This window comes from Staurois parvus, unplaced genomic scaffold, assembly GCF_062004578.1.
Source record: "Staurois parvus isolate SC_StPar_1 unplaced genomic scaffold, SC_StPar_1.0 ptg000131l, whole genome shotgun sequence".
In the NCBI taxonomy this organism is placed as follows: Eukaryota; Metazoa; Chordata; class Amphibia; order Anura; family Ranidae; genus Staurois; species Staurois parvus.
In genome coordinates, this window is record NW_028317927.1 from 12904407 (window position 1) to 12923827 (window position 19421).

The following is a 19421-nucleotide window of genomic DNA, read 5'->3' on the forward strand; positions in this document are numbered from 1 at the left end:
GAGGGTCAATTGAAGAATCTGTTTCCACAATGGTGGTGTTAGGGGATAGAGATGATGTTTTGGTGTTCTTAAGGGCCTGTAGCTGAAAATGTCTTTTGAGAGTATGATTGCGGGTGAATTTATTGAGTTCTTTGAATAGGGTAAAAGGATTAGGTGTAGTAGTCGGTGCAAAATTGAGGCCTCTTTTTAGTAGTGACAGTTCACTATCTGTTAATGTGATGGATGAAAGGTTGTGTCTACAGCCTCATGTCTGTATATTAGCAGTGTGATTTGACTTTACTGCCCGTGACTGCTAGTCTCAGCAGATTTGGTGATGCCACTACAGTTCTGTTCACTGTTCTCATTGCTGGAGGCTCTGGCATTAGAAGACAAGGACCTACCTCAACGAAGATGACCACATCCACACAGAGACACAGTGCAGTACATGGCATGGTAAGTCATTAACAGGGAAAGATCAGCTACAGGAATATCACAGGCAATATTTGTGACCAGTATTTTGTCATCTGTCTGTCTTTTTTGGTAACTGTTTTCAGGGTTTAGTTCTTCCCCAAAGTCTATGGTCTCCTTGGTGATTTTTTTTAGCTCAGATTTTTATAGAAAATAAATTGAATTCATAGGGACATTAGTATTAGGCCTGCTTAGAAAACTACTTCCTGGGCAGTTTTTGACAGCCGAAGGTAAAACTTACTTTGAAGAGATGTATCAGGCAGCATTTGATGCTATAACCTGGACTTGAAATACAACATGCAGGCAGGTGCAGGTTGGCCTCTGCAGCCATCTGCCCTGACGCCCTATAATAGATATACTGCTACAGGGCCACAGGGGTGCGCAAAATCATGCATATATATGTGATTTTGCACTTCCGGGTAGTGGGTGCGCGCGAGTCGTGCGCGCTCTACCCGCGTTGCCTTTCACGTCTGCGGCTGTCAATCACCGGGTCCCAAGGATCTCTGACGAGCTTTGGGCTGCTTTGTTTACTAACAGTCCTCCTCCCTGTCAGCTAGGACACACTGCACAGCACAACCATCCAGAGCAGTGTGCTTACAGTGAAGCACACTGACATGGCCCCCTAGTAAAACACTCCCAGCACACAGTTAACCCTTTGACCACCTCTCATGTTAACCCCTTCCTGCCCAGTGTTATTTGTACAGTGTCAGTGTTTTTTTTTTCTAGCACTGATCACTGTATTGGTGTCACTGGGGATGTCAGTGACACCAAGTCATTTCCCCTAAGTCTCAGAATGCCTGCTGCAGTCCCGCTATAAGTCGCTGATCGCCGCCATTACTAGTAAAAAAAATAAATAAATTCCAGTATATATACCGCCATTTGTAAACGCTATAGCTTTCACGCAAACCAGTTAATTTACACGTATTGTGATTTTTTTTTTTAGCAACGACATGTAGCAGAATACATTTTGGTCTAAATTTATGACAAAATTTGATTTTTAACATTTTTTTACTGGACGTGTTTAATAGCAAAAAGTCAAAAATATAGTTTTTTTTTCTCAGAATTGTCGGTCTTTTCTTTTTATAGTGCAAAAAATAAAAAATGCACTTGCGATCAAATACCACCGAAAGAAAGCTCAATTAGTTGGAAAAAGACATAAATTTAATTTGGGTGCAGCATTGCATGACCGCACAATTGTCAGTTAAAGTAACGCAGCGCCGTAACGCAAAAAATAGCCTGATCAGGAAGGGGGGTAAATCCTCTGGAGGGCAAGTGGTTAATGAAGGCAGAACTTACAAAAAAACCCTGGCTAACTACAGATGGTGAACATTCCTCATGGTGCTAGGTCAGGGACAGGAACCCGCTTGTCAGTGTGCCTAGCATAGGGAGAAGTTCCAGAGAAGGAGGGACAGCATAAGAACTGTCGTCAGAATTCCTCGGGAAACTTTTACTCTATTTCTGCTTACTGTATCTGCCTTCAAACTGCTCCCTGTGCCAGGTGCTGTCAGTCTCTGTGCATCACTTTCTCTCTGCAAGTCCCATATACTGCAGTGAGTGTTGCCACTTGTCTAAAAATGTTGTATCGGGAACATTTTGACAATACAATTACGCATTTTCAGCCACTCCCCTCTCCGGGTGCCTACTGCCTGAACCTTCCCACAGCCTACAAACAGACCTTTTTAGATTCCAGGATCTGTGCTCTCAGCTCAATTGGGGAAATGCTACAATCAAGGCAAAGAGTGCCAGTAAATATATATCGGACAGGGAGATTGTAAGCCAATGTGGGTGTATCTGTCCATGAACTAGTTGCTGTGCAACACTATGTATTTCCTCTCTTTTTTTCTATTTCTATATTTTTTTTTTTTAAATAGTTAATTTCTCTCAATATAGTTAATTGCTTCATTCTGACTCAGAAACAGGAACACTTTATGCTGTCTCAAGACCTCAACATTCGTCAGCTGGAATCAAACCCATGCCGTCTCCTCCAACTGTTTGCACATAGGCCAATATGTACTGTAAATAAATAATTGGATTCATTCCTGTATATCTCATTGCACTGTTTGTTCTTAGTTTGAAGGTACTGCTCAGAGCAATACATAAATTAAAATCACGACAGCAATAAAAAAAGATGTTTAAAAGCAATCAAATGACAGGTAACAACTACTTTTTTGGCACATTTTATGTCCCAGCAAACGTGCTTTTCTTCATGAACAGATTAGTGGAGCTGATTGTGGACAGGAGGTAAGAGAGGAGTTAGAGCAGAAGCTAGGATAGCACAGACAGGGAAAGAAGAGTGGAAACTAATCTCTTAGATTGTAAGCTCCAAGGAGCAGGGCCCTCCTAACCCTCTTGTATTGAACTGTATTGTTGCTGTATTGTCTCCCTTTATATTGTAAAGCGTTGATCAAACTGTTGGCGCTATATACAGTCAGGTCCATAAATATTGGGACATCGACACAATTCTAACATTTTTGGCTCTATACACCACCACAATGGATTTGAAATGAAACGAACAAGATGTACTTTAACTGCAGACTGTCAGCTTTAATTTGAGGGTATTTACATCCAAATCAGGTGAACGGTGTAGGAATTACAACAGTTTGCATATGTGCCTCCCACTTGTTAAGGGACCAAAAGTAATGGGACAGAATAATAATCATAAATCAAACTTTCACTTTTTAGTATTTGGTTGCAAATCCTTTTCAGTCAATTACAGCCTGAAGTCTGGAAGGCATAGACATCACCAGACACAATTCTAACATTTTTGGCTCTATACACCACCACAATGGATTTGAAAAGAAACAAACAAGATGTGCTTTAACTGCAGACTGTCAGCTTTAATTTGAGGTTATTTACATCCAAATCAGGTGAATGGTGTAGGAATTACAACAGTTTGCATATGTCCCAATATTTATGGACCTGACTGTAAATCCTGTATAACAACAATAATAACAACAATCCTTAGACTGCTGGTAGAAGTAATGTTGAAGCTGATCATGGTCAGGGGGCAGAGGGTACAGTGATTTTGGACAGGAGGGAAAAGAAAGGCTGATTAGGAACGGATTGTGATTGAGCAATGCAGTCGAGTCAAGAGCAGCACCTACAATTCTAGCTAAATTGCTGACCTGCAATTACATCCTCTGTACTTCTTTGAAAACAGGTTTCTTCTAAACTGAGATAAAGAAGAGTATTTTCTTGTTGGCTGTCTCTTGTTTTCCTTTCCTTTGATGCCAAGCCCAAGGGTACACAATTCTCACTGCTCTAAATAAAAATAAGTTCACAGCTGCTAAAATAACCAGGCTTAACTGATCCAGGCCTGGCTAGCTAGTGAGCCCAGGACCTGGATCAAACAATGAGGCTAGTGAATTGTTAAAAGTCTGAGCCCCACTTCTACATTGTCCAGATCAGTCACTGAGTAGGTAAAGACAGCAAATACAAGTCAGCAGTAGTAGCTCCCATATTTTTCTTAGCATCATTGTTCTTAACCACTTGCCCTCCAGAGGATTTACCCCCCCCCCCCCTCCTGGCCACGCCATTTTTTGCGATATGGCACTGCTTTAATTTAACTGACAATTGCACAGTCACGCAACACTGCACCCAAATTAAGTTTATGTCCTTTTCTTTTGGTGGTATTTGATTGCCTGTGCATTTTTTATTTTTTTGTGCTATAAACAAAAAAAGACTGACAAATTTGAGAAAAAAAAAAAACTTCAAAATCAATTTTCGTCATAAATTTAGGCCAAAATGTATCCTGCTACATGTGTTTACTAGAAAAAAATATAAGTACGTGTAAATTAATTCGTTTACATGAAAGTTATAGTGTTTACAAATAGAGGTATATTTACTTGAATTTTTTTTTTCTAAACTAGTAATGGCGGCGATCAGCGACTTATAGCGGGACTGCGGGAGGCATTATGCCACTGGAGGGGAACTGACTGTCACTGACATCCCCAGTGACACTACTACAGTGATCAGTGCTGCTAAAAAGCACTGACACTGTACTAATGACACTGGGCAGGAAGGGGTTAACATCTGGGGCGATCAAAGGGTTAACTGTGTGCTGTTTCACTGTGTGCCATGAGACGTTGCCTGCGTAATCTTCCTGTAATTTCAGATCCAAAATCACAGAAATATAGATGAGGATCTGACTTGGAGGCAACTTCCATTAAAGTCTATGGGCACAAGTCGGATAGAAGTCACCTTCAAGTAGTACAGTGTTAATTAAGACAGCTCTCATTGACTTGCATGGGATTTTACACGTCATGCAACTTGGGGTCTCAGAAGAGTGTGAAGCAAGCCTTAAGGTTCAGACGTTTTGTTTTACAAAATAACAAACATGTCATACTTACCTGCTCTGGTTTTGCACAGAGCAGCCCCGAACCTTCTCTTCTTGGGTCCCCCACCAGCCCTGGCTCCTCCCTAGTGCCGAGTGTCCCCAGAGCAAGCTGCTTGTTCTGGGGGAACTCATGAGTTTCCTCTGTGTGTCTATAGGACACACACAGCATGGCTAGGCTCCACCCTAGGCTCCCTCCTCACTGGCTGCGATTGACAGCCAGTGTTTGAAATCCCTGTGTCTGAGCCAGTGAGGAGAGAGGGACCCAGAAAGGCTGCTGCTCTCATGCACATTGTTGGATTGAGTTTGGGCTCAGGTAAGTATTGGGGGGAGCTGAGGGGGAAGCTGCATACTGAAGGTTTCTTGTCTTCATGTATAGAATGCATGAAGCTAAAAATCCTTCAGCCTGTAGTACCACTTTAAAACAGATTAAAACTAAGCAGCTGAATATATGTTCACAATTACCCCTAAGCTGAGTCACAGATGCAACCTCTTTTTCTCCCTGCTAATAGACCAGACCTCCATTTCTCAAGATATCATGTAAGTATAATATACTTAAATCGCATAGAGAATGTATTAACCAATCTTCAATGACAGCAGCTTAGTCATCTAGAAAGTATACAGGAAGGTTCCCAAAATCCCAACGTGTTTCGCCATGTGTCACTTTCTCAGGAGACCTTAGGGTGCTAGGAGACACATTTTTTTTTTTTTTTTTTAAGTGCGATCAACTTGGGTCCAAATCCTAGCAACTTGATGAAAGATCTAAAAAGAAGTCAGTTTTGTGCTAGTCTGGTGAGATCTTCCAGTGTCATCCTCACATCTGTAGTCAATGTGTCTAACCATCTATTAGCTGGTCTCCCTCTTGCCTGGTGCAATATATACATGTTAATATTCCAACATTGTCATAACTTTCCTGTTAAGCAGTGATATTGAAATATAAATGCTGCATATTGACCAGAAAGTGTCACTCCTGGAAGCGACATGCCTACTCTTCCGCTGTTGGTGGGAGTGAGCATTCAGGGGTTAGGTTGGTGTCAGGTGGGATCGGGCAGAGTTGAGCAAGACAGGGGCATGGTGATACTGAGTTTTGTTGTGCTGTGCTGCTAGCACAGACAGTGACAACGGTTTCAGAAAGTGCCTGAATATCTGGATTGTTGTTTGTTTCTAATAAGACATTTAGCAATTCTAATAATCCATAATATAAAAGTTTCTACTATTATCCATAGAAATAAAGGGCATTTTTTATTTTTACATATAATTCCACTTTAAAAACAGTGAAGTCTGCAAGATTTGTAGTTAAAAAAAATAGAAGAAAGATATTACAAAAATAGACAATAACAAGTGTGAAATAAATGGGCTTAAAATGTAAAATATGCCGTGGAGTCCCTCCTTACCCACCTTGTTCTACAGTGGGTTCAGGTCCCTCTAATTCCTTTTCTAACAATACCCTGGACTCCCCATAAGTGCAACTCAGCTTCTATTTAAAAGGGGACTTCCCTCGCAATATTTTTTTCTCTTACCTTTATTATTAGGTTCTCCAGAAAACATATTCCCACCTGCTCAGCAAATCCAGTGCGTCTCACTGTGGTCTGCTGTTAAGGTGACTGCCTCGCATTGGCATCTTGGTCCTTCTCACTGATAGAAGCTGGCTGTCTTTTACAGGTTCTGGCAGTCAGCCCTAGATGATGTGCACCAGCCCCACCATGGAAGTGAGTGAAGGTAGACTTTAAGTCCCAATCACTGGATGGGCACATTGTATGTGAGCCCTGGGATACTGCATTTCCATTGGGATGGTCCTACTACTGTACCTATAGCTACTATCCTACCTATACACCACTGAGACTGCTCCAGACTCTGGTCTGTTAGATTGCTCCTGGGATCCAGCCAGTTGTCTGAGGAACTGTTCCTGGGATCCCTCACTACACACCCATATGGACTACTTGACCAAACCTGCTCTCAAAGAAAGAGAGAGAGAGAACTACACTGTCTATGTTTTGGAGATTCTCTTTTATTATGTTTTAAGTAACTGTGCTATACGGTTTACTATGCAGATATTAGTCTACACTGAGAATGTGTTGTTCTATACTGGATTGCCACCTTGCAGCCTTTGTGAAAAGACTACCCCTAGGTGGTTTTGTTACTGCAATTGTTGTATTGCTTGTTAGACGTATGTGCCTATTAAATTATTTTTAATCGTCCTAATACAATCAATTTATACTGCATTCATCCAGCAAACACCATGTTGCACTAGGCTGCTTGTTTGATCATTTGGCCAATACCTCTACATAACAGGTACTTAGCAGAGTTTGCCTGGTCTTTGGTTTCTGTGCAAAGTCCAAAACACTTCAGAGTAAATCCAATTATGACAAAGTCACTATCCTCAGAAATGCATTCTAGTATGGTTCTAGTGAAAAAGGCAATACAACTGCCAATTGCAGCAATTTTTTGTTGACCTTCCAAAGAGTGTCATTGAGCAAACCCCCACCCAGTCAAAACAGCTAAGGGCTGTGATCTAGGAGTGCTGAAGTGTTTTACTTTAGCAGATTCACTTTTATTGCCAGATATGCCACCTAAATCCATATTTCTAGATGACATGGTTTTACATTCGGACAACCAACATATTATTTAAAGGAATCAAATTATGATTTGATTGGCAGAGATTTTTGAACTCCTTTCTAAAGCCCTTAACAAAACAATCACCTTGTACTCTGCAATAGCTATACTCAATATGCGTCCAACTCTTTATATGCAATGCCATTGGCTAGAGTGAGAGTCAACGGCCTCCTTTTAGACGCTTTTTCGATCAGCAATGGGACCAGACAGGGGTGTCCATTATCCCCCCTCCTATTCATTCTCACATTGGAACCCTTTTTGAACTGCATTAAACAGACTGACAGCATCAAAGGGATTTTGATCAATGACAAAGTTCACAAGGTAGCAGCCTTTGCTGACATCTTGCTTTTCCTGACAGAACCACATGTTACGTTACCTAACCTACTACACGTTTTCAAATTGTTTCAGTACCTGTCCAACTTTAAAATAAACTTCACTAAATCCCAGGCCCTAGCCATCACTTATTTAGGAATTGAATTGCTGACTCACCTTACAGAGCTCTATACCAAAAACTTCTTACCCCTCCTACATAACATCACCAAAGATCTTCAGCCATGGGACAAACCGTTTTTCTCTTGGTTTGGTAGAGCTGCTATCCTTAAGATGAAAGTACTCCCTAGACTACTATACCTACTGCAAACGATTCCCATCAAATTACCTAATTCCTTTTTTAAACCTTACAAAACACTGTGTACCTCATTTCTATGGTGTAATAAATGCCCCAGAATTGGCTTTGACCAACTCACTATGCCTAAGAAAAGCGGAGGTATTGGACTACCTGATATCACCCGTTACTACAAGGCTTGTGTCAGGAATGGACTCACCATTAGTGGTGGGACTCATCTGCCGTGTGGGCTGCAGTACCAGGGCTGGCCAGCGGGTGCTCTCAGCAACCAGAAGCTCACTCCTGCAATCAGCCACCACCTGAGGCCGATTGCAGGAGGTGTAGTTAAGGAATGGCCAGACCTGCAGTCAGTGCCTTGGTGTATGTTTCCCATGAGCCCCTGTACCTGCATCCTGCCTGATCCTGACTCTGCTTTGATCCTGACTCTGAACGAACTCTGCCTGTCCTGACCACTCTTCCGCTCGCTCCTAGTACCCTGTTTGCTACCGTCCCGGCGTGCCCGACTAAGTTTGATTTTGTATATACGGTTATCTGTTGGAGTTTGGGTTGTTTGCACTGTGTTATGATTACCTTGCACTGAGTTTGTGTTGTTTAGTCTTAATAAATTGTCTTATTTACACTATACCTGAAGCCTGCGTTTCCCTGTGTCAGTCCACACACCTCTGGTCATACCCGGAGCCTTGACAGCTTGTCACCTGGCAAGAATAGTTGATTGGTCTACAAACTGCAACCGTTAGGCTTGGGTTAACTTAGAAGCTGCCTTTTCAGGGATCCTGCTCGCCACCTCCCCTTGGCTGAAAAACGCCCACATTCCATCTGAGTTCAGGGAACACCTTCTTATAGGCCCCACTGTATCATGTTATCATCAGATGAATCAGAAAAACGGTTTCTCTTCCACCCCTGGCCCACTCACTCTGATCAAAATGAACCCAGACTTCCCAACGGGTATGTCAAGTGCTTTTCTCGCCAGGTATAGCCCCACAGACAATTTGAGGTTACATCATCTTTTCAAAGACAAGACACTCCTATCCAGAGACATCATTCTAAACAAATGGCCATCCCTGTCCCGGACCCTGACGCCGTGGATGTACAGACAACTCCACCACTTTATACATAGCGCCTCACATCTAAAAGACTACACTAGGCCACTTACCCCATTTGAAAAACTCTGCTCTACAGATTCTCCCCAGAGACATGTTGTATCTCAGCTTTACACATGCCTCGAAAACACGATTGACCTTCCATCCCGGAAAGCTTGCAGGGCCTGGAGCTCCAACCTGCAACTCCAACTATCACCAGAAGACTGGGATCACATCTATGAGCACATACATAAAGGGTCCATATGTGTTTCCACACAGGAAAACAACTTCAAACTATACTCTGGATGGTACAGAGTGCCTTCCCTGCTTCACAAATTTGATCCTAATGTCCTAGATTCATGTTGGAGATGTCACCAGGCGATGGGTACACTCTTGCATGTTTGGTGGGACTGCCCTTTGCTAAAGCCCTTCTGGAGAAAAGTTCAAACCATAATTACACAAGTAACTACGTACGCCCTGGACCTCTCCACCACACAATTCTTGCTCCACCACTCTTCACTCCCTTTTAGGACGTACCGTAAATCGTTGGCCTTGTATATGGTAAACGCAGCAAAACAGTGTATCCCAGTCCACTGGCGCTCCACACATGTCCCCACTATTCAAGACACTATTACTAGGATCAACAAAATTGAGGAAATGGAGGAACTGATTTCTGTGGCACAGGAATGCCCCGAGAGGACATGGGGCTGTTGGAGTCATTTCAAAACCACCACTACCTATCACACAGTAGTACATGAACAACCTAGGCCCCTGACTGAATGATCAGACATAATTCTGTATCAGAGAATACCCAGTTCATCAAAGATGTTTTTGATTCATAGATGGATGGGCTAAAAGTTTGCTGCATAATGTGCAGTCTGAGTTTATGACCCACATTTTGCCCCATATGCATATTATATGCCAAGCTAAATGAAGATTTTCCTGGCTCTGCTCCTACATAAGGATATGATCTATTTATCCACAATTATCCATTCCCCCCCTTCCCTCCTCCCCCATTCATATATATATATATTTTCTTCTCCTCTCTCTTCTCTCCCCACTACACATTCCTTTCTCTAACTGTTCTATTCTTTCGAATTTATCTCTATTCTTCTTGTATACACTCTCTTCAGTCACTTCGCCCCAACAGAGTATAGCATTTATTCTTACAGGCACAACTACTTCTACGTAACTCATAAATTCTTGATCCAAATGCACAAAACAGGACATACACGCCTTTCAAGGCTACCCTTACCCAACACTTTACACTCTCTCAACATAAGAGCTCACTATTACATGGGTCAGTATCCATTATGATATATATTACTTTATCTAATATACTCTTTATACCTGCAGATATGTAATATGCACTTATCCTAATGTATTGTCCTGCTATGATTGCACTGTAGTCTGCATCTATGACCCGTCTGCGCAACAGGAGGCTATTTACTGTGTCTATGCTCGGACTGCGATCGGTAGTTGTATATGCCCTTTTTTTTCTAATAAAATATTTTTTGGAAACAATATGCGTCCAACTGCAACAAGCAAACAGTGGCTGCTGCTTGGAAAGCCCCACACAAGTAAAGAATTGGGTCAGATGCTATGATTCATGGCAAAATCGAAGTTACCCTGAAGGAAAGCATCCTCAAGTATACTAAAATCTGATAGCTATAGATAGATAATGAGTCCCAAACTGCTCTCTTGCCCAGATTCAAGTCCCCCAGGAACTCCCCTGTCTCTTCCCTCCCCTATATAACCCTACCCTTCCCAACTATTAAAATATTTTGAACTGGATGCAATTACATGCATATACTATTACATTGTAGACATTACGGCTTTGAGGTTCATAGTTCAGCCATGTTCTTTTGTCTACATTAATTCTGTTCCTCCTAACTGTATGTTTGTCTGCTACTCAACAATGTACCTCCCATTCAACACAATACATGTGTGGAATAATTGAACATTTTTAATCAGAAATTATGATTTGCTAAAGACCAAACATGACATAAATCAGATGTTTATATTGCCTACATGATTTAATGTGACCAATCCACCTTCTGTACAGTGTGGATTAGGCATATTTAGCATTGAACTGATTCGTATTCTCTTATACATTTATGTAATCACTTAAAGCTGTTGTTGCTTTCTGCAGAATAGACATCAGATTTAAATCTAAACTTTTTGTTGCAGACTTCCAGATTTGGTAGAAACAAAATTCAGGAGATTTCCAGATCTATGTTTTCTATAAGAATCCCCATTCAGCTTGGGGTTCATCGCACCTCATTAATATCACTTTATAGAATGTATAATGCACATTGCATTAAACAGGGTAGATCAGTATATAGAGTGTGTACAGAGCAGGAATAGTATACAGTATAAAATGTACAGAAAGTGTACAGAGCTGAGTAGTATGTAGAATAGAATGTTCGTCATAGTGTACAGAGCAAGTGGTATGTAGTAAAGAATGTACAGAAGAGGAATGTTATGTGGTATAGAATGTACAATGCAGTGTACAGAGTGGAGAAGTATGTAGAATAGAATATACAGTGCAAAGTATAAAGACAATTGCTATGTGGCATTGAATGTACATGCCCAGTGTACAAAGAAGAAGGTTAGGTAGCATTACATGTACAGTGCAATGTATAGAACAAAGGGCTATGCAGCAAAGATGTACAACAGAGAGGTTAATTTAGTAAAGACAAATAGACAGCGCACTTTGCAAGTGCAGTTGTTCCAGAGCTTAGAGCTTAAATGAGATGAAGCTTCACATCGCAAAGAATACCCAATCACATGCAAGAAAAATAAGGAGACAGAATTTTTGCTTGCACATGATTGGTGATGGAAATTAGCAGAGCTTCCCCTCATTTACTAAGCTCTGGAGCAACTGCACTTGTAAAGTGCACAGTCTACTTGCCTTTAGTAAATTCACATCATAGTGTACAGAGTGAAGGTGTTAAATGAGAGCAAGCTTTGTCTGCTGTGCAGTCTCTTTAGCTAACACATTATGCTTTGGGAATCCTTTGTCAAATATTATTAATTATATATTTGTAAGACAAAGACTGTATATTGTGAACGTTGCACTGGATGTCACATTGCAGATGTGGTAAGAGATACTGGGAAAGGATCCTTGGAAGCTTAGAACAGGTAGCCCAATAGAGGTATCAAATTAAGTGATATATAAACAAAACAGACACATGCGCTTAAACAATGTGTGACTAAATACAGCAGCTATCTTCAGCCAAGCATAAAACTTGTTGTTATACTGAAAAAAACATGTAATGAGACAGCATTAACATATCACATATAACATGCCTGATACAAACAAAAACAGAATAGTCCAAAATAAATGTAAAAGTACACTTGTGCTCCTCCCATCAAAATAAAAGTTCATTGTTTGGGTTACACCTGTGAATCCACCTTCTGTGAGCAAATCACCCCATGCACCTGCGTGACTCTCCACCACACACCGCACTCACCAAATGTCTTGCAACTCCTTGCTTACACAAGTAAGTCAATAGATGCTTCCTAGCACTCAATATTCTCCAGGGAATGCCAAATAGCCTCCACTCATCCAGGTCCTCTGTAAATGTACTTCGCCCCTTTAAGGAACAGCCATATGCAGAAAAGTAGGCATATCTGCATGTGGAAAGGTCCCAGTATCCTTTCTCCTCTATGCAGAGTTGAGCAGATAAGCAGCTGGTGTCTGCAGAGGTTGGCCGGGAAGCTGGAGTACTGGGCAGGAGAACTGTCAAGCTGTCAGGCTGAAGCATAGAACGGAAATTACTGTGCCAGGACTGGGATCAGAAATAAGGGGAGCAGATATGAAGTAGCAGGACAGAGAATGAAGATACTGGAACATAATTACAGCAGAAATCAGGACCAGTCAGAAGCAGCACATCAATAACGAGGTGGACAGCACACAGGCAATACACTGAGCCAATAAAGGAAGTTAGGGAATGGGTTATATACCTTCCCAGCAGCCAGAATCAGGTGGAGACTGATTGCTAGGATCAGCAAGCTACTGGGAGACACCTGCTTGTGGCCACAGAAATTACACCCATTGGCTCTGGGAACCACAGTGCCTCCAGCAAGTGATCTAGGTCCTGACAGTCATTGCTGTTGAACAAGCATTTGAGAAGGGAATTCTTGAAGTATGTGCCTAGACCTATGTGTGCCCAAAATAAACAGGAGGCTGAATCAGCCTATGGTTAGCTCTGCTCATCAGTGAAAGGTTCTCATTACAAGGGTATGCGGTGTGTTAGATATACCATGGAACACAGGGAAGACAGTAATCATTAAGTGGAGAAAATGTGGTGAAACAACAAACAAGAGATCCCTGTGCTCAAATCCATACAGCTAGTGCATGCATTTATCCATCAGGTGCTAAAGGGGTGTAACCACATTAACTCTAGAAATTCTGAAGGACCCTCTGCACACTGGTATATACCCTTTCAAGCAAACTATGCAATAAATAGGGATATTTGGTTCACACATATTGCAATACATGCTTAAGCTATGCTAGCATTGTGTCCACAGTAGCACTTGCGTTGGCAGGGCAGAGTAGGACTGGCCATAGAGGGATTACTTTGACGCAGTTGGCCAGCTTAAGCATGTATTGCAATATGTGTGAACCAAATATCCCTATTTATTGCATAGTTTGCTTGAAAGGGTATATACCAGTGTGCAGAGGGTCCTTCAGAATTTCTAGAGTTAATGTGGTTACACCCCTTTAGCACCTGATGGATAAATGCATGCACTAGCTGTATGGATTTGAGCACAGGGATCTCTTGTTTGCTGTGTCAGTAGCCAGACCTGAACCTTGTAGCTCTCCCCATTGTGTCTTTTCCCCTATGCTAGCATTGTGTCCACAGTAGCACTTGCGTAGGCAGGACAGGGCAGGACAGAGTAGGACTGGCCATAGAGGGATTACTTTGATGCAGTTGGCCAGCTTAAGCATGTATTGCAATATGTGTGAACCAAATATCCCTATTTATTGCATAGTTTGCTTGAAAGGGTATATACCAGTGTGCAGAGGGTCCTTCAGAATTTCTAGAGTTAATGTGGTGAAACAGTGACAATACCAAAACTGAATCGATAAGGACCTCCTGCGCTATTCAAAATGGACTAATGACAATTATGGGGAGGGGGCTGCTAACACCCAACCATATACCAAATGGATATTGTGCAAAATATAAAGTGAATTGGTGCCGCGCTACCCCAATACTACAGTACTCACACACTAGTTTATCCCAAAATAATTAACAGATGAATAAACCAATAAATGATGTAACATACCAATATACAATAAGTGGGTAAAATAGAATAGAATGCACATAAAAACTGTTTGAATCATCCAAAATGGCTCGTACCAAACTCATAAGTGACTAATGTATGCCACCAGTGCATACAACAAACCAATCACTCACAGATCATAAAGTGAACTGATCGACAGGGGCAGGGGCAGGCAACTGTGGCCCTCCAGCTGTTGGTGAACTACTGTAGGTCCGCAACGGTGATATCCCCTTCGCAGGTTAGTGGAAGAGGCAGCAGGATCCCCCTCAGGGATGATTTAGTATGATTCAGCCAGCTCACATTAAAAAAGGTCTTCTTGATGTTAGGTGGCCATTGTACCATACACAAATCATTTTGGATGATTCAAACGGTTTTTATGTGCATTCTATTCTATTTTACCTTATTGTCTATTGGTATGTTACATCATTTATTGGTTTATTCATCTGATAATGTTTTGAGGATAAACTAGTGTGGGAGTAGTGTAGTATTGGGGTAGTGCTGCACCAATTCACTTTATTTTGCAGAATACCAAAACTGGACGTCTCTAAAAAATTGATGAAAAGACGAGAAGAAAACTAGTCTGGGAGGCTGCCAAGAGGCCTACAGCAACATTAAAAAAGCTGCAGGAATATCTAGCAAGTACTGGCTGTGTGGTACATGTGACAACAATCTCCCGTATTCTTCATATGTCTGGGCTGTGGGGTAGAGTGGCAAGATGGAAGCCTTTTCTTACAAAGAAAAACATCCAGGCCCAGCTACATTTCGCAAAAACACATCTGAAGTCTCCAGGGGCGGACTGACCATTCGAGCACTCGGGCACTGCCCAAGTGCCCGGGGTCAGTAGGGGGCCCCCATGAAATGCCCCTGGTACCTTTTATAGGCTTTTTTGGGTGTACTTTGAGTGTGGGTAAGGACACGGGGGCCCCATGAGTTGTCAGTCCGCCCCTGGAAGTCTCCCAAAAGCATGTGGGAAAATGTGTTATGGTCTGATGAAACCAAGTTTGAAATTTTTGGCCATAATTTCAAAAAGAAAGTATAATTCACCTGGATGTACAAATTAGTTGTGATGATATGTACGGTTTTACTAACACATGTTGTAAAATTTTACTTAGGCTTTAAGATTTGTTTTACCCTTAGAAGTGAAGGGGTTAAGGAACCAGTACAGCAGGGAGGCTGGGACTGCAGTAGTGGCGTTTGATGCAAAAAGCAGACAAAGCTGTGTGACATAGCCAGGAAGCTGGAAAATCTTTTCTGTATCACACTGAATAATAACATTTATAAAAGCATTATTGGTTACCTTTGAGAAATATTAGTATATTCCAAATGTTTCTCATATTACAATAAATAAATTATAAAAAACACTCTGTGTAATTGTAATAGTTTTCCTTCACATATGCAGCTCAAATAAAAGCCTGCTCTAATGTTCACAAAATAAAATATGTAATTAAGATAATCAGCATACAGTTTGTGGGGTAAAGCAGGAAAATCTGCAGAGTCATTGTTGCAGACTTTAATGCAACATGTGTATGTCAGCCTACAATTTAAATTTATGGCTGGCACTCGTGTCCACGCTAAATGTCATCTTAAGCAGGAGTTTTCAGCTATCACTCCACAAATAGAATAAAATAGGATTTAGGTAATTGGATTGAAGAAATAATCAGATTATATTGCTGTAGAAAACTATGAGTATGAAATGATTGCTCCCTAGACACTGTTAAATACAAAAAACCCATGACCAGTCTAACAAAGGAGTACCGCAGAGAAATTCACATATTATTCTACGTGGTATCTGAAATGTAAGATTCTCTTTTATTCCTATAAATTATTATAATCAGTGGGTCAAAGGGTAGTTAAAGTATATCTAAACCCCAAAATAAAAATGTTATATTTTGAAGCCTACAACTCCTTAGATGTGGTGACTGCATTTGTTTTCATTTTAAATTTTTCCTACTCTTTTTTTCCTTTTGTTGTTGACAATGGCACCACGTTTATGGTAAGATCAACAAGTATTTTCTGAAAAAATTAAAGGAATGCAGCCACCACATCCAAGGACTGGTGAGCTGCAATAAATTACATTATTGTTGCTAGTTTTATATATAATTTAAACTAGACAGAAAATTAGGTGATTTTCTAATGTCTGGACATATTTTAGAAAGTACAATGCACTAATGCACATGCATTGCCTGCACTGTATCAGTACTGACTGTGGAGCCTATGAATGAAACAGTTAAGTGTAGTGGTCTAAACACAACTGGTTCTGATCTGAATATGATAAATAATTAATAGAGCAGTGAGTGCTGATGTCTTGAATCATACAAACCATTATTGCACATGCAGGTCACTGAATCCCGTCTTCACGGTGAACTACAAAGTAAACACTAGAGTGAAACCCTCTGATCATGGAATCCTGAAAGCCAGTTGATAATCATGCAGCAAGGCCTCCCTAGTCACCGCAGGAAGGATGAAGTAGGGAAAGGAAATGAAGCCCTTCCCTTTGACATATTACAATCACTCATTGACAGGAGAACACAGATCAGAAGAAGCAAACAAATGTAAAAAAAAAAAGTCTTATGCAAAAATACATAGGCAGAATTAAAGCGTCAAAATAATAAAAAAAAAAAATTAGCACAAGGGACATTACTTTCTATTAGCCTAAGATTGGGACATTAGAGGTAATTCCAGGTACATTTTGGTTTCAGGCTTGTTTGTGGTTCCTACTCTTAGGCAGCATTTGATATAGAGTGGAACACATTTAATGCTTAAGTTTAGTCAAAATTAAAAAAAATCAGCACAAGGGACATTACTTACTTACTTACTAATAATGTGTTCCTTTTGCTGCTGGCTCTTGCTTTCCTTAAAATGTTCATCCTCCAATACCCCCTACCTCCACTGCCATTATCCTTTGGTGAAGTGAAGGTTAATAGAGCTGAGAATGCTGTGACAGACACTCATCAAGAGTGCCCATCTATGCCTGTTCTTTCCACCCACCTCCTCTATATATAGAAGCCATGCTACAGCTTTTATGAATGAAGTGTGATCTATGAATGGAGGAGGCAGACTTTTCAATCCTCCACTTGTCCCTCATTCATAGGTAATTTTTTATTCGTAGAATGAAAGGTTGTGGAACTGCACTGCATCTGAGCAACACAAACCAAAAATGCTATTTCATTCATTGTTAATATTGAAAGCAAATTCACCCATCCGTCCATGTCTTCATGTTTTATTTTGCTGAGAAATCACTTTGAAAAACACCCCCTAGCTTTTCTGGCACTGGCCATCTTAAGTAAGGGCAGATGATTCAAGTAGCATTTACTTCCTAAAATCCATCTGCCCTAAGCTCAGGCATTGGCTGAGCTGAGAACCCTCCCTCCTCTCCTGAAGACTGCTGGGATGTATGACATTATTTGCCTAGGCATGCTAACCAGGAAGTAACTGAAGAAATGTATAAAAAAAGTTTAAAACAAGTCAATATGATATACTTTCCTATCTATTTAAATGCTAGCAGCATAAGGATTACAAATGGTCCATGTTGATTGAGAGAGTAAAGTTACGCTTTAACCGCCTTTTGCCCGCCATATAAGGTAATGATGGGAGCAAGGCAGTTCTCTCATTCTGGGAGGACGTCATATGACGTCCTCCCACTCTAACCGCGGGTGCATGGCTCTGGGGGCGCGCAGAGTGGCTATCGGTGGTGGGCTGTGTCCCTCGGACACTGTGGATCACTGATCAACAGAAAGAGCCGAAGATGTCGGCTCGGTCATGTGATCAGCTGTGTCCAATCACAGTTGATCGCATGTAAATAAGGAAATGCCGGTTATCAGCATTTCTCTCCTCACGAGCTGTCACGTTGACAGCTCGAGAGGAGAGGAGAGCCGGTAATCGGCATTCCTCGGAGGGGACATGTACACTGATCATCAGGGCACCGATGATCAGTGTGCCCTGATGATCAGTGTAGCCCCAGCAGTGCCACCTGTCAGTGCCCATCAATGCCAGCTGTCAGTGCTCATCAATGCCACCTGCCAGTGCCCATCAGTGCCACATCAATGCCACATATCAGTGCCCATCTGAGCTGCCTTTCAGTGTCACCTATCAGTGCCAGTCAGTGCCACCTATCAATGCCAGTCTGTGCCACCTATCAGTGCTGCCAATCAGTGCCGCATATCAGTGCCAGTCAGTGCCGCTTAACAGTGCCAGTCAGTGCCGCCTATCAGTGCCATATATGAGAGCTACCTTTCAGTGCCCATCAGTGATGCCTGTCAATGCCCATCAGTGCCACCTACTAGTGCCTCCTCATCTTTGCCCATCATTGCCACCTATCAGTGCCCATCAGTGCAGACTCATTAGTGCACATCAGCGAAGGAGAAAAATCACTTATTTACAAAATTTTATAACAAAAACTAAGAAAAAAAAATTTTTTTTCAAAATTTTCAGTTGTTTTTGGTTTGTTTAGCAAAAAATAAAAAACCCAGAGGTGATTAAGTACCACCAAAAGAAAGCTCTATCTGTCTCAAAAAAATGATACAAATTTCATATGGGTACAGTGTTGCATGACCATGCAATTGTTATTCAAAGTGCGACAGTGCTGAAAGCTGAAAACTGGCCTGGGCAGGAAGGGGGTATAAGTGCCCTGTAGGCAAGGGGTTAAATACCACTAAAAGAAAGATTTATTTGTGTGAAAACATGATACAAATTTAATATGGGGACAGTGTTGCATGACCGCGCAATTAGCATTCAAAGTGCGACAGCGCTGAAAGATGAAAATTGGTCTGGGCAGGAAGAGGGTAAAAGTGCCTGGTAGACAAGTGGTTGCAGTGGAACTGCACTGTATCTGAGTACCTCAAACCAAAACTGCTAGTTAATTCTTTTTTAATATTCAAAGCAAACTCCTACACCCATCCATAACTCCATGCTTTATTTTGCTGAGGAATTACTTTGAAAAACACCCCCTAACATTTCTGGCCATAACCATCTTGAGTAAGGGCAGGTGATTCATGTAGCAATTACCGTCTTTTTCGCTCCATAAGATGCACTT